General features: G+C 38.6%; 2 long non-coding RNA genes and 1 pseudogene across 2 annotated transcripts; all 3 read right to left on the bottom strand.

Annotated features, from left to right (window-relative positions):
- LOC120572480 lies at nt 1-1,114 on the bottom strand. Its single transcript, XR_005641455.1, has 6 exons — nt 985-1,114; nt 803-818; nt 593-690; nt 393-443; nt 238-303; nt 1-26 (listed from the first exon to the last, which is right to left on the bottom strand). It is a non-coding gene; the product is annotated as an uncharacterized LOC120572480 (long non-coding RNA).
- A 4,885-nt stretch (nt 1,115-5,999) lies between these two features.
- LOC120572479 lies at nt 6,000-7,611 on the bottom strand. Its single transcript, XR_005641454.1, has 7 exons — nt 7,482-7,611; nt 7,300-7,315; nt 7,090-7,187; nt 6,890-6,940; nt 6,735-6,800; nt 6,458-6,523; nt 6,000-6,239 (listed from the first exon to the last, which is right to left on the bottom strand). It is a non-coding gene; the product is annotated as an uncharacterized LOC120572479 (long non-coding RNA).
- Nucleotides 7,612-19,216: 11,605 nt separating this feature from the next.
- On the bottom strand, nt 19,217-25,045 carry LOC120572522 (annotated as a pseudogene).
- Nucleotides 25,046-25,208: the final 163 nt, after the last annotated feature.

Here is a 25,208-nt window from a genome sequence, read left to right as displayed (position 1 = left end):
CGCCGCTGTATCATCACGCATCATTCCTGTAAAAACAATATGATTTAAAACTAAATGAAGCTGTCTTTTACACTACACAACAAAATGTGTATAACAATGTATACTATGGCAATTGTATGGCTGTGATATCTGGCTTTCACATACTTTTGGCCATGTAATTTATGTACATTTGGGGATTGCTTGTTGAATTAACAACCATTGAATTTATTTTTGATGTTCCATTTTTCGTGTACTTACTCCTCTTTCCAAAATCTTTGAGCTGAATCTTAGATGTGCCATTTCCGTATTCATCTGCTTGTTCACCTGAAATTAGAATGTTTTTAATGGCTTGAATTTGAATCCTTCCATTAAAATCTCTGCTCTGCACGTTGATACTGCAGTTTAAACTGTACCACATCGAGTGTTCCCAGAGCTGACGATTGTTTCGTAGACACAAACATCACCTAAATAAAATCAAACATAAAATTTGTCACTTTAAGTCCATGGTACCGTATAACTTGTTTTAGTTTAAAAAGTGTCAAATCTGCAGCACAGGGAATATTATTATTCAAAATATAATAGCTGAATAAACAAAGTGAAAGTGTGAGCTGACCATGGAGAAGAGAGGAGTATAGTTGCTGTTGAGTTTCATCTTGGTTGACAGTTTGGACTGTAGTGGAGCTCTGATTGGTTCTCTGAGACTGGATGAGCCTGAAACATGAAGCAGTAATACATAAAAACCAATAAAAGTAAAAAAAAAAAATAATATGAATAATGATGAATAAATGGAGTTTCTAAAATGAGACTTGAGTTTTGTACCAACCTGTGACAACATGTATCTGTGAAAAAAAATCAAGTCAGTAATTATTAAGTTACATTATACAACAGGTTTAAGTTTATTTTGCAAACTGAATCGCTGCTCCATGTCGTGCTATCAGAATTCCTCAATGATTTTTAGCGATTTTTGAGTGTAATTTATCTAAAATAAACAGAAACAGGTCTTACCCTTTGCTTTTGTATACCAACACAGCAGCAATAATGGCAGGAGAACTATCACTAAGATACCACTAACCAGCCCAGCAACCAACGTGAACGATTTATTTCTGCCATTGACCGAGTTATTTCAGCTTGTTTTTCCAGCCCCTCTGCTGTCAGAAAACATGGTCGGGGTGGTGGTCCAGCATGGGGGGCGGAGGACACGCACTCTCCCTCAGCTGTTGCCTCGTTCTGACTCATGAAAAAAAACATGAGTAAAATAAAAGACACTACATAAACTCTGCTACTGTGTGTTTATTTAAATATAAGTACACCTATATGTAGGCCTAAGAGATTGCAATATAAGTCTGTATATTATTAGGACTATAGAATACATGTGTCAAGGATGTAGGCTATAAATTAAATAAACTTCAGCTGGAGTCCGATTTACTACGGCAACACTGTTGACCGCATCAGTGATCTCTTTCCATTCCGCATTCTTTATACAGTCTTTAATAAAAGTTTTCAGGCTGCCAAATAGTACACACGTTAGTACAAATGAACCTGAGATATCAGGGTTTCAATCTCCACCTCTGAAAATTACCGCTTCTCAGCCGGATTACGTCTCGCCATGTCGTAAATTGTAGGGGCGAGGCCTCAAAACCGAGAATATATTGGGGCGTGATATTTAAACACAACTCCTCCAGACAATCTCTCGGGGTATCTGTCAGTATCCATGGATGTATTAAGAGGGGGTATCTAGTGTCCGATTTACAAACGCCGTGGGCGCACCACTTCACCATCTTGCTTGGAGTCAATGTTTGTCGGACCTGCTCACATAGTAACGGTTGCTATGATGTGTGATTGGACAATGGACGTTTTGGGGGAGGAACCGGCGAGAGGTCATTCCTTGTCACCAAGGCAACAGCTGCCTATAAGTTGCATCATAGAAACAGAATGTAGTGATGTCACATCCTGTGCATGTGCCTTTCATGTCAACATTCTAAGTGACACATTCTACCTTTACCAGGATCAGAGTTATCTGTCAGAAGGTTGGTTGACAAGCGATCACTCACTGAGTACTGAGAATCTCATCACGGTTTTACTGTGCTACTGCATCGATTATCATTTCTTCAACACCGACAATACAGTTTGCTTCTATATTTCTGTGCTAAACCGAGAAGTATTTTTCATCAACAAGCTTTAAGAAGGAGAGAAAACATAAGTTGCAACCAAAACATGGTCCTTCCTCTGGAGTCCTTGAAGAACGACACCATGGCCCTCCGCCAGGAACCGACAGTTATGGGTAGCAACCAGGATGAAATGAGGGTGAGCCTACAGGCCACCCCCAAAAGCTGAATACCCTGCGCCACCAAATTCACAACGCCAGAGACAGTTCAACGGCTGGGAAAATTTGGAGGAAATGTTCACCAGGGAAGACAGAGGAAACCGCTGCAAAGAAGAAATGTGACTATCTTCGAAAAGAACTGAGGGAGCTCATCGACAAGGTCAAAAATTACAGCATTATTGAGGCTTTGTGTAAAGAAACCAAAGCTTCAAATGTGGCGATGGACCTGCAGCGTCAAAATCTGCAACAAATGGTCAGTGAGCTCAAAAGACGGCACAACAACTTCGATAAAGTGAAAAAAGAAAATAAGGCCGTGGGTCAAGAGAACGATAAGCTGAAGAGTGAGATTCGCTACCTGCAGGATGAACTCCAAAATGAGACTAGTGTGGACATAATGTGTGCTGCATTAAAACGGCAGACAGAGGCGATGAGCCAGCAAAATGCCGCCCTGCAAAGCCAACTCCTGGAGCTCAAGGAGAGGCATCAGCAATCCTACAACGATGCAAAAGCCGAGAAAGAGGCGATTAGCCAGCAGAATGAGGCTTTGCGCAGCGAGATTCAGGAGATGCATGAAAAGATCGAGAATGATAACAATTTGGAGGAAGAGATCGAGGCCGTGAAGGCATTAAGTGAACACATGAGCTGTGAAAACGCTGCCTTGCTGCAGGAACTCCAGGCTCTCAAAAATAAATCGGACAAATTAAACATCTGGCGTGACATGTGCAAGGAAACATTGGACCGCATGGGCGTTTTGAAGAAAGACAATGACAATTTGAATCAGCAAATCCAAGTCGTAAATGACCAGCTCAGGATTAAAAGACATTTAAAGGACAATTACGTACAACTGGAAGCTGCAGAGAAGGTTCTGCAGGCACAAAACCGAGCCCTGGGTAAAACCCATTCTGATGGTTTTAAGAAGCTTCTCAATGAACAAGACTGGAAGCACAAATACGACGTTCTGAAACAACAGACAGACGCCTTGACGCTCCAGAACAACAAAGCCACGGAGGAAATCCAAAATTTTAATGAAAACCTCAGCGTTTTGAATGCCTTTAAGGCGAGTTATAAATCTCTGAAGGCAGAGAAAAAAGTTCTCACGAACCAGAACAACACTCTGCAGAAAGAACTTCAGAAGCTGGAGAAAAAGTTCTCCAAAGAAGAAACTCTGGAGGAAAGAACCAACGAGTTGAAGTCAGAGAACGAAGCTGTGAGCCAAGAGAACAGCGCTCTGCAGCTTAAAGTTCAGGAGCTCGGTGACACACTCCGAGGTGAGAGCGTTTGGGCCAACACATACGACTCCCTGAAAGTGGAAAAGAACACCTTGAACCGGCTGAATAAAAACCTTCATAAAGAACTAGAGAAGGTTACTAAAAAGGCGGACAAAGAAAAAGCTCTGGAGGGGAAGTATGCGGCGCATGAGGTTGAAGACAGAGAACAAACGCAGACAACAGGACTCCCTGACAGAACAAATCAGCTCCCAGATGTGATACTGTGGTGTCATATTTTAGTAGCAGGGAGTCCCCCACACCAAACACACTTTCTTAATTTGGCAAATATTCCTAAAGTGGCCTCCATTCCTAAAAAGTTTATCCATTCGTGCAGTGACTGCATGGGTTTACACCCAGTTTCCTACCTCAACAATTTTCTTAATTTGGCAAATATTCCATGCAGTGATTGCATGTCCAAGTCCATTGGTCAATTCAATTCCTGCAGTGACTGCATGGGTTAACACCCAGTTTACAATCTTCTTAATTTGGCTATTTATTATAATAAAAAAAAAGTGAAAATCAATATACAGTTGTTGTAAGTGTCATGTGTAAATATGAATTAAGTTTCTTAAGTTTTGATCTGTCTCTCCTTATGTACTGTCAGAGGTCGACTTTAACAGCTCAGACACACACTTTACATTGTTTTATCATCTTCATACTTTGTGACTGTCTTCTGTTTGGGGTTTTTGAGTCCCCAGCTGTAAAATGTTAAATAAGTTAAATAAATACATAATAAGTTTAATTGCATTAACGGTATTAGGGTTTTACGACGGTCTGTTTTTAAGAAGGTCAGAAGAAAATAGACAACAACAACCAACGGCTGTTTTCTCAAAATGTTTTTGTTTCTCATACTCTGAGCGAGAAGTCTACTTTAGTAGCACTACCATTTCAATCAGGAGAGACTTGTTTGCAGATATGCAAAGGTTTACTGTACATAAGCATATAAAAATGTACAGTCTTTGGAGCTTAGACTCCATCGTTATAAAATCATTTTTAAAGGGGTAAGGAAGCCAAGATAATCCCCCGATGGAGTCTAGACACTGGAGGTGGCGGCGAAGGAGCCTGAAGACCAGACTGAAGGAGTCGATAGAGTGTCCTGCAGGAGGAAGACCCAGGGCGCCTTTGGGTGACGATGACTGGAGGTGGCAAGGGAGGTGGAGGTGTGCACGCTTTGCCTGAAATGACAGCTGACAGCAGCAGGGAGAGAAACAGATTTAAAGCAGGGTTGTGACGCTGTGATTGGCCCAGGAAATTTGTGGCCGATTCGGTTTGGTTTAACACGAAGGTGAACGCCTCCAACAGCTGATTCGATTTAGGAAGAGAGCAGTGATTAAGCGTTAGGTCTTCCTGAAAGAATTTACGCCGAGCTACATATGCCGCTATATTCAAGGTTTTTCCAGAGGGGTTTGTTGATATGTCATCCAAAGCTTGATTAATATAACATTTTAGTCCTAAAAACATGGCAAGAAAAGGATTTCTTTTCATGGCCTGTGTTAGTATTTTCTGATTCATGGAGTGTTAAAAGAGAGATCCAAAATGACCTAAAAACCTTTGACTAATGTGTCAACAACATGAAACAAGAATTGGAAACTTGGCTTCATCCAAAGTTCACATTGCTGTTCTAGAAATGGATGCAAATTAGCGCATATTTAATTAGATCATGCTTGTGCAATGTGCATATTAAAGACTACAATTTCAAAACACTTAATAAATAAATAAATAAAAAACTCGTATTAATGCAAGTAATCAACTGAGATAGTTTAATGGTGATATGCATTATTTTTACCCTATTCTTGTGTAGTGCCTTGCCTTATTGAGGCTCTAAAAAACATAACAATAATGTAACATTCATATAGACGAGAGTGGTATTAATCTTCTCAATTAATTCTCAACAAAAAGCAAATACACATTTTTTTCAAATTTTCCTTCAAGCCGTCTGTTATCAGAAATTGCATTTATTAGGAGTGAGTCCACACAAATTACAAAAAGAACAATTCATTGTTTACATCAAATGGTATCTAAGAAGCTTACATTGAATTACCCCATGCCTAGCACACAGTCTACATTTTTTAAACTCCCTAATAAAATACAGACCCTTAGCAGAAAAAATATATTACAAAATATAACAAATATTGTAAAATAGATGGAATATTTAAAACTTGATTATTTACCATTATACAAGCATCACATAAGTCTCTCAATTTGTAAATTTACATACAAAGTTGACATGTAGCTACATTTATGCTGGTGTTCACTGTAAAATGTCAGTATTTGTAATACAATCTTACAGCTGAGCACGTGAAATTCAGAATAAAAAAAAATGTTACCTTTAATGGATATTGGCAATATAAATATCTCAGTCCATTATAACTCCAAACTCCATTACTGTCATTAAAGACTCATATATAGTTCTACGCTATCTAATCTATTCAAATACTACATTATTGTAACATAAATATTCAAACTAAGTACAAATACAAAAGCAAATCTCGCAGTAATCAACAGGAAATATAACAGAATTGTAATTCTTTCATATGATCTGCTATCAAACTGCGCAAAATACCATGTGTCTGATGTTTGGATGGCAGCAGTTGTTTAAATGCTCTCAACACTGTTTAAACATGAATCTTGTTTTGCATGTTGCTGATGATGCACTTCTCTTTATGGACCTGAAACCAAATCATAATTAATACAACTGAAAAATGTTCTTGAAACACTGACCCTATAATATTCAGAATCAACAAAAAAATCTTCAGTTTTTTAAAAATTATTTTTAAATGCATTTGAATTTGAGAATTATAGACCTACAGTTATCTAGTGTCTTTAATAAAATGTGATTCAAATGCAGATGACCCAGTAGCTAAATAGCTAGTGGTAATATGTGTACCTGCAGTTGAATCTGGATTCACATTGCTGTAGTCAGAGCCTGCCGCTGTATCATCACGTATCATTCCTGTAAAAACAATATGATTTAAAACTAAATGAAGCTGTCTTTTACACTACACAACAAAATGTGTATAACAATGTATACTATGGCAATTGTATGGCTGTGATATCTGGCTTTCACATACTTTTGGCCATGTAATTTATGTACATTTGGGGATTGCTTGTTGAATTAACAACCATTGAATTCATTTTTGATGTTCCATTTTTCGTGTACTTACTCCTCTTTCCAAAATCTTTGAGCTGAATCTTAGATGTGCCATTTCCGTATTCATCTGCTTGTTCACCTGAAATTAGAATGTTTTTAATGGCTTGAATTTGAATCCTTCCATTAAAATCTCTGCTCTGCACGTTGATACTGCAGTTTAAACTGTACCACATCGAGTGTTCCCAGAGCTGACGATTGTTTCGTAGACACAAACATCACCTAAATAAAATCAAACATAAAATTTGTCACTTTAAGTCCATGGTACCGTATAACTTGTTTTAGTTTAAAAGGTGTCAAATCTGCAGCACAGGGAATATTATTATTCAAAATATAAAAGCTGAATAAACAAAGTGAAAGTGTGAGCTGACCATGGAGAAGAGAGGAGTATAGTTGCTGTTGAGTTTCATCTTGGTTGACAGTTTGGACTGTAGTGGAGCTCTGATTGGTTCTCTGAGACTGGATGAGCCTGAAACATGAAGCAGTAATACATAAAAACCAATAAAAGTAAAAAAAAAAAATAATATGAATAATGATGAATAAATGGAGTTTCTAAAATGAGACTTGAGTTTTGTACCAACCTGTGACAACATGTATCTGTGAAAAAAAATCAAGTCAGTAATTATTAAGTTACATTATACAACAGGTTTAAGTTTATTTTGCAAACTGAATCGCTGCTCCATGTCGTGCTATCAGAATTCCTCAATGATTTTTAGCGATTTTTGAGTGTAATTTATCTAAAATAAACAGAAACAGGTCTTACCCTTTGCTTTTGTATACCAACACAGCAGCAATAATGGCAGGAGAACTATCACTAAGATACCACTAACCAGCCCAGCAACCAACGTGAACGATTTATTTCTGCCATTGACCGAGTTATTTCAGCTTGTTTTTCCAGCCCCTCTGCTGTCAGAAAACAGGGTCGGGGGGGTGGTCCAGCATGGGGGGCGGAGGACACGCACTCTCCCTCAGCTGTTGCCTCGTTCTGACTCATGAAAAAAAACATGAGTAAAATAAAAGACACTACATAAACTCTGCTACTGTGTGTTTATTTAAATATAAGTACACCTATATGTAGGCCTAAGAGATTGCAATATAAGTCTGTATATTATTAGGACTACTATAGAATACATGTGTCAAGGATGTAGGCTATAAATTAAATAAACTTCAGCTGGAGTCCGATTTACTACGGCAACACTGTTGACCGCATCAGTGATCTCTTTCCATTCCGCATTCTTTATACAGTCTTTAATAACAGTTTTCAGGCTGCCAAATAGTACACACGTTAGTACAAATGAACCTGAGATATCAGGGTTTCAATCTCCACCTCTGAAAATTGCCGCTTCTCAGCCGGATTACGTCTCGCCATGTCGTAAATTGTAGGGGCGAGGCCTCAAAACCGAGAATATATTGGGGCGTGATATTTAAACACAACTCCTCCAGACAATCTCTCGGGGTATCTGTCAGTATCCATGGATGTATTAAGAGGGGGTATCTAGTGTCCGATTTACAAACGCCGTGGGCGCACCACTTCACCATCTTGCTTGGAGTCAATGTTTGTCGGACCTGCTCACATAGTAACGGTTGCTATGATGTGTGATTGGACAATGGACGTTTTGGGGGAGGAGCGGGCGAGAGGTCATTCCTTGTCACCAAGGCAACAGCTGCCTATAAGTTGCATCATAGAAACAGAATGTAGTGATGTCACATCCTGTGCATGTGCCTTTCATGTCAACATTCTAAGTGACACATTCTACCTTTACCAGGATCAGAGTTATCTGTCAGAAGGTTGGTTGACAGGCGATCACTCACTGAGTACTGAGAATCTCATCACGGTTTTACTGTGCTACTGCATCGATTATCATTTCTTCAACACCGACAATACAGTTTGCTTCTATATTTCTGTGCTAAACCGAGAAGTATTTTTCATCAACAAGCTTTAAGAGAGCAGAACATAAGTTGCAACCAAAACATGGTCCTTCCTCTGGAGTCCTTGAAGAACGACACCATGGCCCTCCGCCAGGAACCGACAGTTATGGGTAGCAACCAGGATGAAATGAGGGTGAGCCTACAGGCCATCACCCAAAAGCTGAATACCCTGCGCCACCAAATTCACAAGCGCCAGAGACAGTTCAACGGCTGGGAAAATTTGGAGGAAATGTTCACCGCAGGGAAGACAGAGGAAACCGCTGCAAAGAAGAAATGTGACTACCTTCAAAAAGAACTGAGGGAGCTCATCGACAAGGTCAAAAATTACAGCATTATTGAGGCTTTGTGTAAAGAAACCAAAGCTTCAAATGTGGCGATGGACCTGCAGCGTCAAAATCTGCAACAAATGGTCAGTGAGCTCAAAAGACGGCACAACAACTTCGATAAAGTGAAAAAAGAAAATAAGGCCGTGGGTCAAGAGAACGATAAGCTGAAGAGTGAGATTCGCTACCTGCAGGATGAACTCCAAAATGAGACTAGTGTGGACATAATGTGTGCTGCATTAAAACGGCAGACAGAGGCGATGAGCCAGCAAAATGCCGCCCTGCAAAGCCAACTCCTGGAGCTCAAGGAGAGGCATCAGCAATCCTACAACGATGCAAAAGCCGAGAAAGAGGCGATTAGCCAGCAGAATGAGGCTTTGCGACATGAGATTCAGGAGATGCATGAAAAGATCGAGAATGATAACAATTTGGAGGAAGAGATCGAGGCCGTGAAGGCATTAAGTGAACACATGAGCTGTGAAAACGCTGCCTTGCTGCAGGAACTCCAGGCTCTCAAAAATAAATCGGACAAATTAAACATCTGGCGTGACATGTGCAAGGAAACATTGGACCGCGGGGCGTTTTGAAGAAAGACAATGACAATTTGAATCAGCAAATCCAAGTCGTAAATGACCAGCTCAGGATTAAAAGACATTTAAAGGACAATTACGTAGAACTGGAAGCTGCAGAGAAGGTTCTGCAGGCACAAAACCGAGCCCTGGGTAAAACCCATTCTGATGGTTTTAAGAAGCTTCTCAATGAACAAGACTGGAAGCACAAATACGACGTTCTGAAACAACAGACAGACGCCTTGACGCTCCAGAACAACAAAGCCACAGAGGAAATCCAAAATTTTAATGAAAACCTCAGCGTTTTGAATGCCTTTGAGGCGAGTTATAAATCTCTGAAGGCAGAGAAAAAAGTTCTCACGAACCAGAACAACACTCTGCAGAAAGAACTTCAGAAGCTGGAGAAAAAGTTCTCCAAAGAAGAAACTCTGGAGGAAAGAACCAGCGAGTTGAAGTCAGAGAACGAAGCTGTGAGCCAAGAGAACAGCGCTCTGCAGCTTAAAGTTCAGGAGCTCGGTGACACACTCCGAGGTGAGAGCGTTTGGGCCAACACATACGACTCCCTGAAAGTGGAAAAGAACACCTTGAACCGGCTGAATAAAAACCTTCATAAAGAACTAGAGAAGGTTACTAAAAAGGCGGACAAAGAAAAAGCTCTGGAGGGGAAGTTGTAGCGCGATGAGGTTGAAGACAGAACGAACAAGCGAACAACAGGACTCCCTGACAGAACAAATCAGCTCCCCAGATGTGATACTGTGGTGTCATATTTTAGTAGCAGGGAGTCCCCCACACCAAACACACTTTCTTAATTTGGCAAATATTCCTAAAGTTGCCTCCATTCCTAAAAAGCTCCATTCGTGCAGTGACTGCATGGGTTTACACCCAGTTTCCTACCTCAACAATTTTCTTAATTTGGCAAATATTCCATGCAGTGATTGCATGTCCAAGTCCATTGGTCAATTCAATTCCTGCAGTGACTGCATGGGTTAACACCCAGTTTACAATCTTCTTAATTTGGCTATTTATTATAATAAAAAAAAGTGAAAATCAATATACAGTTGTTGTAAGTGTCATGTGTAAATCTCTCCTTATGTACTGTCAGAGGTCGACTTAAACAGCTCAGAAACACACTTTACATTGTTTTATCATCTTCATACTTTGTGACTGTCTTCTGTTTGGGGTTTTTGAGTCCCCAGCTGTAAAATGTTAAATAAGTTAAATAAATACATAATAAGTCTAATTGCATTAACGGTATTAGGGTTTTACGACGGTCTGTTTTTAAGAAGGTCAGAAGAAAATAGACAACAACAACCAACAGCTGTTCTCTCAAAATGTTTTTGTTTCTCATACTCTGAGCGAGAAGTCTACTTTAGTAGCACTACCATTTCAATCAGGAGAGACTTGTTTGCAGATATGCAAAGGTTTACTGTACATAAGCATATAAAAATGTACAGTCTTTGGAGCTTAGACTCCATCGTTATAAAATCATTTTTAAAGGGGTAAGGAAGCCAAGATAATCCCCCGATGGAGTCTAGACACTGGTGGTGGCGGCGAAGGAGCCTGAAGACCAGACTGAAGGAGTCGATAGAGTGTCCTGCAGGAGGAAGACCCAGGGCGCCTTTGGGTGACGATGACTGGAGGTGGCAAGGGAGGTGGAGGTGTGCACGCTTTGCCTGAAATGACAGCTGACAGCAGCAGGGAGAGAAACAGATTTAAAGCAGGGTTGTGACGCTGTGATTGGCCCTTGAAATATGTGGCCGATTCGGTTTGGTTTAATACGAAGGTGAACGCCTCCAACAGCTGATTCGATTTAGGAAGAGAGCAGTGATTAAGCGTTAGGTCTTCCTGAAAGAATTTACGCCGAGCTACATATGCCGCTATATTCAAGGTTTTTCCAGAGGGGTTTGTTGATATGTCATCCAAAGCTTGATTAATATAACATTTTAGTCCTAAAAACATGGCGAGAAAAAGGATTTCTTTTCATGGCCTGTGTTAGTATTTTCTGATTCATGGGTAGTAAAAGGAGATCCAAAATGACCTAAAAACCTTTGACTAATGTGTCAACAACATGAAACAAGAATTGGAAACTTGGCTTCATCCAAAGTTCACATTGCTGTTCTAGAAATGGATGCAAATTAGGCATATTTAATTAGATCATGCTTGTGCAATGTGCATATTAAAGACTACAATTTCAAAACACTTAATAAATAAATAAATAAAAAACTCGTATTAATGCAAGTAATCAACTGAGATAGTTTAATGGTGATATGCATTATTTTTACCCTATTCTTGTGTAGTGCCTTGCCTTATTGAGGCTCTAAAAAACATAACAATAATGTAACATTCATATAGACGAGAGTGGTATTAATCTTCTCAATTAATTCTCAACAAAAAGCAAATACACATTTTTTTCAAATTTTCCTTCAAGCCGTCTGTTATCAGAAATTGCATTTATTAGGAGTGAGTCCACACAAATTACAAAAAGAACAATTCATTGTTTACATCAAATGGTATCTAAGAAGCTTACATTGAATTACCCCATGCCTAGCACACAGTCTACATTTTTAAACTCCCTAATAAAATACAGACCCTTAGCAGAAAAAAATATATTACAAAATATAACAAATATTGTAAAATAGATGGAATATTTAAAACTTGATTATTTACCATTATACAAGCATCACATAAGTCTCTCAATTTGTAAATTTACATACAAAGTTGACATGTAGCTACATTTATGCTGGTGTTCACTGTAAAATGTCAGTATTTGTAATACAATCTTACAGCTGAGCACATGAAATTCAGAATAAAAAAAAATGTTACCTTTAATGGATATTGGCAATATAAATATCTCAGTCCATTATAACTCCAAACTCCATTACTGTCATTAAAGACTCATATATAGTTCTACGCCATCTAATCTATTCAAATACTACATTATTGTAACATAAATATTCAAACTAAGTACAAATACAAAAGCAAATCTCGCAGTAATCAACAGGAAATATAACAGAATTGTAATTCTTTCATATGATCTGCTATCAAACTGCGCAAAATACCATGTGTCTGATGTTTGGATGGCAGCAGTTGTTTAAATGCTCTCAACACTGTTTAAACATGAATCTTGTTTTGCATGTTGCTGATGATGCACTTCTCTTTATGGACCTGAAACCAAATCATAATTAATACAACTGAAAAATGTTCTTGAAACACTGACCCTATAATATTCAGAATCAACAAAAAAATCTTCAGTTTTTTAAAAATTATTTTTAAATGCATTTGAATTTGAGAATTATAGACCTACAGTTATCTAGTGTCTTTAATAAAATGTGATTCAAATGCAGATGACCCAGTAGCTAAATAGCTAGTGGTAATATGTGTACCTGCAGTTGAATCTGGATTCACATTGCTGTAGTCAGAGCCCGCCGCTGTATCATCACGCATCATTCCTGTAAAAACAATATGATTTAAAACTAAATGAAGCTGTCTTTTACACTACACAACAAAATGTGTATAACAATGTATACTATGGCAATTGTATGGCTGTGATATCTGGCTTTCACATACTTTTGGCCATGTAATTTATATACATTTGGGGATTGCTTGTTGAATTAACAACCATTGAATTTATTTTTGATGTTCCATTTTTCGTGTACTTACTCCTCTTTCCAAAATCTTTGAGCTGAATCTTAGATGTGCCATTTCCGTATTCATCTGCTTGTTCACCTGAAATTAGAATGTTTTTAAGGGCTTGAATTTGAATCCTTCCATTAAAATCTCTGCTCTGCACGTTGATACTGCAGTTTAAACTGTACCACATCGAGTGTTCCCAGAGCTGACGATTGTTTCGTAGACACAAACATCACCTAAATAAAATCAAACATAAAATTTGTCACTTTAAGTCCATGGTACCGTATAACTAGTTTTAGCTTAAAAAGTGTCAAATCTGCAGCACAGGGAATATTGTTATTCAAAATATAATAGCTGAATAAACAAAGTGAAAGTGTGAGCTGACCATGGAGAAGAGAGGAGTATAGTTGCTGTTGAGTTTCATCTTGGTTGACAGTTTGGACTGTAGTGGAGCTCTGATTGGTTCTCTGAGACTGGATGAGCCTGAAACATGAAGCAGTAATACATAAAAACCAATAAAAGTAAAAAAAAAAAATAATATGAATAATGATGAATAAGTGGAGTTTCTAAAATGAGACTTCAGTTTTGTACCAACCTGTGACAACATGTATCTGTGAAAAAAAGTCAAGTCAGTAGGCCTAATTATTAAGTTACATTATACAACAGGTTTAAGTTTATTTTGCAAACTGAATCGCTGCTCCATGTCGTGCTATCAGAATTCCTCAATGATTTTTAGCGATTTTTGAGTGTAATTTATCTAAAATAAACAGAAACAGGTCTTACCCTTTGCTTTTGAATACCAACACAGCAGCAAAAATGGCAGGAGAACTATCACTAAGATACCACTAACCAGCCCAGCAACCAACGTGAACGATTTATTTCTGCCATTGACCGAGTTATTTCAGCTTGTTTTTCCAGCCCCTCTGCTGTCAGAAAACAGGGTCGGGGGGGTGGTCCAGCATGGGGGGCGGAGGACACGCACTCTCCCTCAGCTGTTGCCTCGTTCTGACTCATGAAAAAAAACATGAGTAAAATAAAAGACACTACATAAACTCTGCTACTGTGTGTTTATTTAAATATAAGTACACCTATATGTAGGTCTAAGAGATTGCAATATAAGTCTGTATATTATTAGGACTATAGAATACATGTGTCAAGGATGTAGGCTATAAATTAAATAAACTTCAGCTGGAGTCCGATTTACTACGGCAACACTGTTGACCGCATCAGTGATCTCTTTCCATTCCGCATTCTTTATACAGTCTTTAATAACAGTTTTCAGGCTGCCAAATAGTACACACGTTAGTACAAATGAACCTGAGATATCAGGGTTTCAATCTCCACCTCTGAAAATTGCCGCTTCTCAGCCGGATTACGTCTCGCCATGTCGTAAATTGTAGGGGCGAGGCCTCAAAACCGAGAATATATTGGGGCGTGATATTTAAACACAACTCCTCCAGACAATCTCTCGGGGTATCTGTCAGTATCCATGGATGTATTAAGAGGGGGTATCTAGTGTCCGATTTACAAACGCGGCCCGTGCGCACCACTTCACCATCTTGCTTGGAGTCAATGTTTGTCGGACCTGCTCACATAGTAACGGTTGCTATGATGTGTGATTGGACAATGGACGTTTTGGGGGAGGAACCGGCGAGAGGTCATTCCTTGTCACCAAGGCAACAGCTGCCTATAAGTTGCATCATAGAAACAGAATGTAGTGATGTCACATCCTGTGCATGTGCCTTTCATGTCAACATTCTAAGTGACACATTCTACCTTTACCAGGATCAGAGTTATCTGTCAGAAGGTTGGTTGACAGGCGATCACTCACTGAGTACTGAGAATCTCATCACGGTTTTACTGTGCTACTGCATCGATTATCATTTCTTCAACACCGACAATACAGTTTGCTTCTATATTTCTGTGCTAAACCGAGAAGTATTTTTCATCAACAAGCTTTAAGAGAGCAGAACATAAGTTGCAACCAAAACATGGTCCTTCCTCTGGAGTCCTTGAAGAACGACACCATGGCCCTCCGCCAGGAACCGACAGTTATGGGTAGCAACCAGGATGAAATGAGGGTGAGCCTACAGGCCATCACCCAAAAGCTGAATACCCTGCGCCACCAAATTCACAAGCGCCAGAGACAGTTCAACGGCTGGGAAAATTTGGAGGAAATGTTCATCGCAGGGAAGACAGAGGAAACCGCTGCAAAGAAGAAATGTGACTACCTTCAAAAAGAACTGAGGGAGCTCATCGACAAGGTCAAAAATTACAGCATTATTGAGGCTTTGTGTAAAGAAAGCCAAAGCTTCAAATGTGGCGATGGACCTGCAGCGTCAAAATCTGCAACAAATGGTCAGTGAGCTCAAAAGACGGCACAACAACTTCGATAAAGTGAAAAAAGAAAATAAGGCCGTGGGTCAAGAGAACGATAAGCTGAAGAGTGAGATTCGCTACCTGCAGGATGAACTCCAAAATGAGACTAGTGTGGACATAATGTGTGCTGCATTAAAACGGCAGACAGAGGCGATGAGCCAGCAAAATGCCGCCCTGCAAAGCCAACTCCTGGAGCTCAAGGAGAGGCATCAGCAATCCTACAACGATGCAAAAGCCGAGAAAGAGGCGATTAGCCAGCAGAATGAGGCTTTGCGACATGAGATTCAGGAGATGCATGAAAAGATCGAGAATGATAACAATTTGGAGGAAGAGATCGAGGCCGTGAAGGCATTAAGTGAACACATGAGCTGTGAAAACGCTGCCTTGCTGCAGGAACTCCAGGCTCTCAAAAATAAATCGGACAAATTAAACATCTGGCGTGACATGTGCAAGGAAACATTGGACCGCATGGGCGTTTTGAAGAAAGACAATGACAATTTGAATCAGCAAATCCAAGTCGTAAATGACCAGCTAGGATTAAAAGACATTTAAAGGACAAGTACGTAGAACTGGAAGCTGCAGAGATGGTTCTGCAGGCACAAAACCGAGCCCTGGGTAAAACCCATTCTGATGGTTTTAAGAAGCTTCTCAATGAACAAGACTGGAAGCACAAATACGACGTTCTGAAACAACAGACAGACGCCTTGACGCTCCAGAACAACAAAGCCACAGAGGAAATCCAAAATTTTAATGAAAACCTCAGCGTTTTGAATGCCTTTAAGGCGAGTTATAAATCTCTGAAGGCAGAGAAAAAAGTTCTCACGAACCAGAACAACACTCTGCAGAAAGAACTTCAGAAGCTGGAGAAAAAGTTCTCCAAAGAAGAAACTCTGGAGGAAAGAACCAGCGAGTTGAAGTCAGAGAACGAAGCTGTGAGCCAAGAGAACAGCGCTCTGCAGCTTAAAGTTCAGGAGCTCGGTGACACACTCCGAGGTGAGAGCGTTTGGGCCAACACATACGACTCCCTGAAAGTGGAAAAGAACACCTTGAACCGGCTGAATAAAAACCTTCATAAAGAACTAGAGAAGGTTACTAAAAAGGCGGACAAAAGAAAAAGCTCTGGAGGGGAAGTGTACGGCGATGAGGTTGAAGACAGAGAACAAACGCAGACAACAGGACTCCCTGACAGAACAAATCAGCTCCCAGATGTGATACTGTGGTGTCATATTTTAGTAGCAGGGAGTCCCCCACACCAAACACACTTTCTTAATTTGGCAAATATTCCTAAAGTGGCCTCCATTCCTAAAAAGTTTATCCATTCGTGCAGTGACTGCATGGGTTTACACCCAGTTTCCTACCTCAACAATTTTCTTAATTTGGCAAATATTCCATGCAGTGATTGCATGTCCAAGTCCATTGGTCAATTCAATTCCTGCAGTGACTGCATGGGTTAACACCCAGTTTACAATCTTCTTAATTTGGCTATTTATTATAATAAAAAAAATGTAAAAATCAATATACAGTTGTTGTAAGTGTCATGTGTAAATATGAATTAAGTTTCTTAAGTTTTGATCTGTCTCTCCTCATGTACTGTCAGAGGTCGACTTTAACAGCTCAGAAACACACTTTACATTGTTTTATCATCTTCATACTTTGTGACTGTCTTCTGTTTGGGGTTTTTGAGTCCCCAGATGTAAAATGTTAAATAAGTTAAATAAATACATAATAAGTCTAATTGCATTAACGGTATTAGGGTTTTACGACGGTCTGTTTTTAAGAAGGTCAGAAGAAAATAGACAACAACAACCAACAGCTGTTTTCTCAAAATGTTTTTGTTTCTCATACTCTGAGCGAGAAGTCTACTTTAGTAGCACTACCATTTCAATCAGGAGAGACTTGTTTGCAGATATGCAAAGGTTTACTGTACATAAGCATATAAAAATGTACAGTCTTTGGAGCTTAGACTCCATCGTTATAAAATCATTTTTAAAGGGGTAAGGAAGCCAAGATAATCCCCCGATGGAGTCTAGACACTGGAGGTGGCGGCGAAGGAGCCTGAAGACCAGACTGAAGGAGACAATAGAGTGTCCTGCAGGAAGAAGACCCAGGGCGCCTTTGGGTGACGATGACTGGAGGTGGCAAGGGAGGTGGAGGTGTGCACGCTTTGCCTGAAATGACAGCTGACAGCAGCAGGGAGAGAAACAGATTTAAAGCAGGGTTGTGACGCTGTGATTGGCCCTTGAAATTTGTGGCCGATTCGGTTTGGTTTAACACAAAGGTGAACGCCTCCAACAGCTGATTCGATTTAGGAAGAGAGCAGTGATTAAGCTTTAGGTCTTCCTGAAAGAATTTACGCCGAGCTACATATGCCGCTATATTCAAGGTTTTTCCAGAGGGGTTTGTTGATATGTCATCCAAAGCTTGATTAATATAACATTTTAGTCCTAAAAACAGGGCAAGAAAAGGATTTCTTTTCATTGCCTGTGTTAGTATTTTCTGATTCATGGAGTGTTAAAAGAGAGATCCAAAATGACCTAAAAACCTTTGACTAATGTGTCAACAACATGAAACAAGAATTGGAAACTTGGCTTCATCCAAAGTTCACATTGCTGTTCTAGAAATGGATGCAAATTAGTGCATATTTAATTAGATCATGCTTGTGCAATGTGCATATTAAAGACTACAATTTCAAAACACTTAATAAATAAATAAATAAAAAATCGTATTAATGCAAGTAATCAACTGAGATAGTTTAATGGTGATATGCATTATTTTTACTCTATTCTTGTGTAGTGCCTTGCCTTATTGAGGCTCTAAAAAACATAACAATAATGTAACATTCATATAGACCAGAGTGGTATTAATCTTCTCAATTAATTCTCAACAAAAAGCAAATACACATGTTTTTCAAATTTTCCTTCAAGCCGTCTGTTATCAGAAATTGCATTTATTAGGAGTGAGTCCACACAAATTACAAAAAGAACAATTCATTGTTTACATCAAATGGTATCTACCATGTAGAAGCTTACATTGAATTACCCCATGCCTAGCACACAGTCTACATTTTTTTAACTCCCTAATAAAATACAGACCCTTAGCAGAAAAAATATATTACAAAATATAACAAATATTGTAAAATAGATGGAATATTTAAAACTTGATTATTTACCATTATACAAGCATCACATAAGTCTCTCAATTTGTAAATTTACATACAAAGTTGACATGTAGCTACATTTATGCTGGTGTTCACTGTAAAATGTCAGTATTTGTAATACAATCTTACAGCTGAGCACGTGAAATTCAGAAGAAAAAAAAAAAGTTACCTTTAATGGATATTGGCAATATAAATATCTCAGTCATTCAGTACATTATAACTCCAAACTCCATTACTGTCATTAAAGACTCATATATAGTTCTACGCCATCTAATCTATTCAAATACTACATTATTGTAACATAAATATTCAAACTAAGTACAAATACAAAAGCAAATCTCGCAGTAATCAACAGGAAATATAACAGAATTGTAATTCTTTCATATGATCTGCTATCAAACTGCGCAAAATACCATGTGTCTGATGTTCTGATGGCAGCAGTTGTTTAAATGCTCTCAACACTGTTTAAACATGAATCTTGTTTTGCATGTTGCTGATGATGCACTTCTCTTTATGGACCTGAAACCAAATCATAATTAATACAACTGAAAAATGTTCTTGAAACACTGACCCTATAATATTCAGAATCAACAAAAAAATCTTCAGTTTTAAAAAAAATATTTTTAAATGCATTTGAATTTGAGAATTGTAGACCTACAGTTATCTAGTGTCTTTAATAAAATGTGATTCAAATGCAGATGACCCAGTAGCTAAATAGCTAGTGGTAATATGTGTACCTGCATTTGAATCTGGATTCACATTGCTGTAGTCAGAGCCTGCCGCTGTATCATCACGCATCATTCCTGTAAAAACAATATGATTTAAAACTAAATGAAGCTGTCTTTTACACTACACAACAAAATGTGTATAACAATGTATACTATGGCAATTGTATGGCTGTGATATCTGGCTTTCACATACTTTTGGCCATGTAATTTATATACATTTGGGGATTGCTTGTTGAATTAACAACCGTTGAATTTATTTTTGATGTTCCATTTTTCGTGTACTTACTCCTCTTTCCAAAATCTTTGAGCTGAATCTTAGATGTGCCATTTCCGTATTCATCTGCTTGTTCACCTGAAATTAGAATGTTTTTAATGGCTTGAATTTGAATCCTTCCATTAAAATCTCTGCTCTGCACGTTGATACTGCAGTTTAAACTGTACCACATCGAGTGTTCCCAGAGCTGACGATTGTTTCGTAGACACAAACATCACCTAAATAAAATCAAACATAAAATTTGTCACTTTAAGTCCATGGTACCATATAACTTGTTTTAGTTTAAAAAGTGTCAAATCTGCAGCACAGGGAATATTATTATTCAAAATATAATAGCTGAATAAACAAAGTGAAAGTGTGAGCTGACCATGGAGAAGAGAGGAGTATAGTTGCTGTTGAGTTTCATCTTGGTTGACAGTTTGGACTGTAGTGGAGCTCTGATTGGTTCTCTGAGACTGGATGAGCCTGAAACATGAAGCAGTAATACATAAAAACCAATAAAAGTTAAAAAAAATAATAATACCAACCTGTGACAACATGTATCTGTGAAAAAAAGTCTGGAAGTCAAGTCACTAATTATTAAGTTACATTATACAACAGGTTTAAGTTTATTTTGCAAACTGAATCGCTGCTCCATGTCGTGCTATCAGAATTCCTCAATGATTTTTAGCGATTTTTTGAGTGTAATTTATCTAAAATAAACAGAAACAGGTCTTACCCTTTGCTTTTGTATACCAACACAGCAGCAGTAATGGCAGGAGAACTATCAATAAGATACCACTAACCAGCCCAGCAACCAACAGCACAGGAAATGGAGAGCTGGACGCTGCAATCACAAAGTATGAATTCACTATGTATGACCCAAGGGAGATCAGTGATGTCAGGGAAGTGGTAGTCTCTACCACTTCCTTAGAGAGACTCGGGTACCTCAGAAGCATCTTATTTGGGTTTTTTTTGTGCCATTTTTTCCTTCCATCACCAGTACCTTGGATTCTGTAGACTGTGGCAAACCATGTGTGCTTGAAGCAGGAATTCAACTTTTAATTTATATTTCTTGGAGAGGAACATTTTTATTTCTTCTGCAAAGGAGGTTATGTTTTTCGTTTTGGTTTGGTTGTTGGTTTGTTTGTCATCCGGATTATGGAAACATTACTGGCCCGATTTTAACAATACTTTAAGGAAGGGTGTAGCATGAGCAAAGGAAGAACTTATTTCACGTTGGAGGGGATCTGAAACACGGAGCGGATACACTTTTGTTACCATTACCAATAGGGCATGGCCTTGGTGGAGGTCTGTTCTCTCCGACTGTCCTTCTAGTTTAAGAATGTTTGTAGAATGTAGCTAAGTACCACATAACTGCACAGGTTTTCTTTTACACAAACCATGGGCCTTTTTCATGTAAGACATTTTGACACAGGTGTAGATATGAAATGAAAATGAAATGAATTGTGGCTCAAACCCATTTAGCTGCTTCAGTTTCAGGGTCCTGGTATTGGCTCACTGTCACACTGTCAATCAATTAATTTAACACCTGTGCTTTTCTTATTATGACAACTCAAAATGTCTGCAATGAAAAGGGCCTACTGGATGAAATCTGTGGTAAGGCTAGGCTATTGTAGCACATGTAAACAATTGAAGACTGGCTGTATCAATCATACTCACATTTTACTGACATCCAACTCTGTGGAGACAAATTTCCTGAATATTCACACCTGTAGAAGCTTTCGTCTGACTTTGACACTGCAGAGATCTTCATGTCCACTCTGGTATCATATTGGATGAGTTTGTCATTTTTGTAGAAAGTCACATTGGAAAGTATATTTTCTGTCCGGCACTTGCAGCCAAGTGTAACCGACTCTCCCTCAGTGAAAGGATGGACAGGGCTCACCAGGATAATATGATCTGTAAAATCGTTAAAGATTATGAATATGACAGGCCCGACAAATTAACATTGTCACAGGTCAAAATGAGTTTGGTTTATTCTAGTCACCTACATTTTAATGTAGCTAATAAATGGATAAGTGCACTCCTCAGTATGTCCAATGCATATGAATAGTACAATATAATTCTACAATATTAAATGTAAAATCACGTAACGAAATGTTCCAAACATGTACGAAGAAATGTAATGAAAACCTACAATGTGCAGTGATGTTGACTGCATTGCTGAACTCTCCTGATCCTGACTCACACCAGTACACTGTGTTCCTGAGCCAGGAATAGAGACGGTCTAGGTAGCATGTGGATCCAGCCATTGTCCCCCAGTGAGAGCAGTGTGACAAATATGAATGGTAGACATTCACAGAAAACCTTTTCACTCTCCACTTAGTAGAGTTTCCCTCACAGCTCAGTGACACAGAGTCAGAGGGGAAGTGTTGCCCTCTGTCAGGACTCACTGTGAGAGACGCTAATGAATGAACATCTGAAAAACAACATTAATGTGGAGTAAAACAAATAAAAAAGAAATTATCAGATGGAAAACACAGCAATTCAACTAATACTCTGGTTTAAAACATGTTTGAGCATTAAAACAGTCACAAGGGTTACTTTCTGTTGCCAGATTTTTCCCATTTTGCAACTGTCTCCTGTATGGTTTGTTTTATATTATAACTTTAAATAATTACTTTTTAACTTTGATTCATATATTTAAGTATGTACAAAATTATTTTGATAATTCAAATAGTAAATAAACCCTTCTGATGGGATCAGGATAATCCTGTTTTTTGGATCAAATAGATCCCAAACCGAGTTGAAAGTTTTGAAAAACCCAAAGGGCAGGTTTGATCCAGATCAAATTTTAAATCGGATTACATGGTCTGATCTTAGTTCAGAATCCCTCTTTTGCTTTTGAAAAACCCATTTCCAAGATTTGATCCAATCCGTGATCCAAAATCCCACTGGATTACTTTAGAAAAACTGGGCCCAGTGGAGTTGTTAAGGCAATTCAGCTGCAAATATTTTGTGTTTAGCCCAAAAACATATTTTCCCAATAAATACTTTTCTTCATGAGAGAGAAAAAAGGAAGCAAGAAAGAAAGAAACTAACTGACCTCCAGACCAGACAAACTTTGGTTCACTGTAATGAGTGTAAAACACTGGATCTCCTCTTGCAGCTCTGCACACATATCCTGCTGTGTGTGTCTGTCCATCAATAATGTAGGAATCCTGTTCAGTCCCATTGGTGCTGCCAGGTAGCAGGCCATAGCTGTAGGAGTCACGAACGCCATGATAATTGATCCAACCTGGATGTCGGTTGTGGTAGGAGTCATGCATGTCTGACAGTCTGGGAACAGCCTTATACCAGTAGAACCTCCATCCTGCAGATAGATCTTTAACACTGCAGCTCAGAGTTACTGAGGCTCAGACTGTTGAAAAGAGATTTTACAGAATGAAAACATGTTACAATATATAGTGTTGATATGTTTGTGGATTACATGCAATGCTCGGATACTACACATTTAACAAATGAAAACGCATTGCGAAAAATCCATAATATTTAGCCCAAATTTAAAGGTTTTATGATTTTTTCATGTGAATGAAATATAATCAGACTTACTGTATGATGCTGTCAATGTGAAGGAAATACTCCACCCTGTTGAATTCTGTTGTGCTCTTTTCAGTCTGCCCTTACACCAGTAGTCTCCACTGTGTGATGGAGAAACAGATCTAATCCTGTATTCATTTAGGTTTGGAGGTTTATATGAGCTGGTTGTCATCCACTCATACTCCCATTCAGTGTCTCCTCCCTGGATCTCACATTGAAGAGTGATCGTCTCTCCAGAGTATAGCTCAGGCCAGTTGGGTTGCAGAGTCACAACAGCCCTGTTTGTGACTGTTCATTATCACAAATCATCAATAAAGGCACAAAAATGACAAATGAAAAAGGTATATCGAAATCAACCAGATCTCAATCACCAATCATGGATTTAGAATGAATAGTTAAATCCCACGCTCACCAAGTTTGTGAATATTGATTGAATCACTGTACTCTGTGTAGTAGACAGGGTTTCCTCTTCCTCCTCTGCACCAACAGAATCCTTCCTTTGAGACACGGATCTGTCCAGTTGAGAGGAAGACAACATCTTGTGGTGTCAGGGGTTCAGGGGTTTTATCTCCTCTGTACCAGAAGTATTTCCAACCAGATGAAGAAGATGATGATAATGAGGATGGGTTCACAGAGCAGGTCAGTGTTTCATTGCCCCCAATTGGTATGGTTCTCCTATCTGCCATAACTGTGGGCCTGGGTGTATATGCTGTTGATTTTTGTGAGAAAGACAGATGGAAACACAGTATTAATGAAAGACAATCTGACTTACATGATACTCTCAGTGGGAAGGGATTACTCCACTCTGTTGAGGAATACGGGTCCCATCTACCCTTACACCAGTAGTTTCCACTGTGGGAAACAGAAGCACTGCTAATTCTGTATTCACTGTGTGTTGGAGGTGTGTTTGAGCTGGTTGTTCTCCATTAATACTCCCACTCAGCGTCTCCTACTCCTTTAATCTCACATCTGACAGTGATCGTCTCACCGCTGAATATCTGAGTCCGGTTGTGTTGCACGGTCACAAAGACCCTGTTGGACACTGTTCGCACCACAAACAAACAATTAACATTCAAACAGAAATGTAAAATCAACAGAAAAAAACAATATAGTGCTCAGTACTATTCTAGGTAATCATAAATGCATGCTACTGTTTTTTAAAAAAAGTAAATGAACCTCTAACTTGTGAAAAGTGTTAAATATTTCTCCAACAGACAGAATTACATCCACATTTGTTATGATTGGCTTTGACTTACAGTATGATAGAAGTGTATGTTGGATATTTGAATATTTTGTCTTGTTGCTTCCAAGACTGCTTAAACATGAATATGTTTTTTATGTTGTCATATTTGCCTCTATTGATGATGCACAACTATTCATATACCTTAAACAAAATCACAACAAATATAAAAAAAAGTAAAATCAGGGATATGAAGATTTAAGTGCTCTGTTGTACATTATTTCATATAATGTACTTGATGAAGCGCCATGATCATTAATTATTATCAACGTTGTTCCCAGTTAGACCTTGAAATAAACAGTTATCTTTAGTTTTACTTAAATTGTTTTTAAATGCATTAGAAATTTGAGATGCCCATGTTTTAAAGCAACAGAAGCTGATCATTAAAAAATACAGAAACAAACTATAGTGTGAGTTTGCTCTGTTGTGTAACTGATTCCATTTAGAGTAAGAAAAGCAACAAGCCAATACACTGCTGGTAACCATGAGTGGGCAAAAATTAAACTTCCTCAGTTCCTCTTTACACATATAGAGAGGTGTTGCTGTGAAAGCCATATTATGTAAGACATAGTTGACACCACTGCTACTAAGTTTAGGCTACACACTACCATCTGAAAGAATGCTGTTTGATCTAAAGATTTTGAGGTGGCAAAAACAAGTTGAAAACACACTGCTCTCTATTTCTGTCTCTCTATTTCACAATCTGCTTAATCTAATA

The sequence above is a fragment of the Perca fluviatilis genome, chromosome 14 (genome assembly GCF_010015445.1).
Source record: "Perca fluviatilis chromosome 14, GENO_Pfluv_1.0, whole genome shotgun sequence".
In the NCBI taxonomy this organism is placed as follows: Eukaryota; Metazoa; Chordata; class Actinopteri; order Perciformes; family Percidae; genus Perca; species Perca fluviatilis.
The sequence above is the reverse complement of the archived record's forward strand: the minus strand, read 5'-3'. Positions and strand labels throughout refer to the sequence as shown.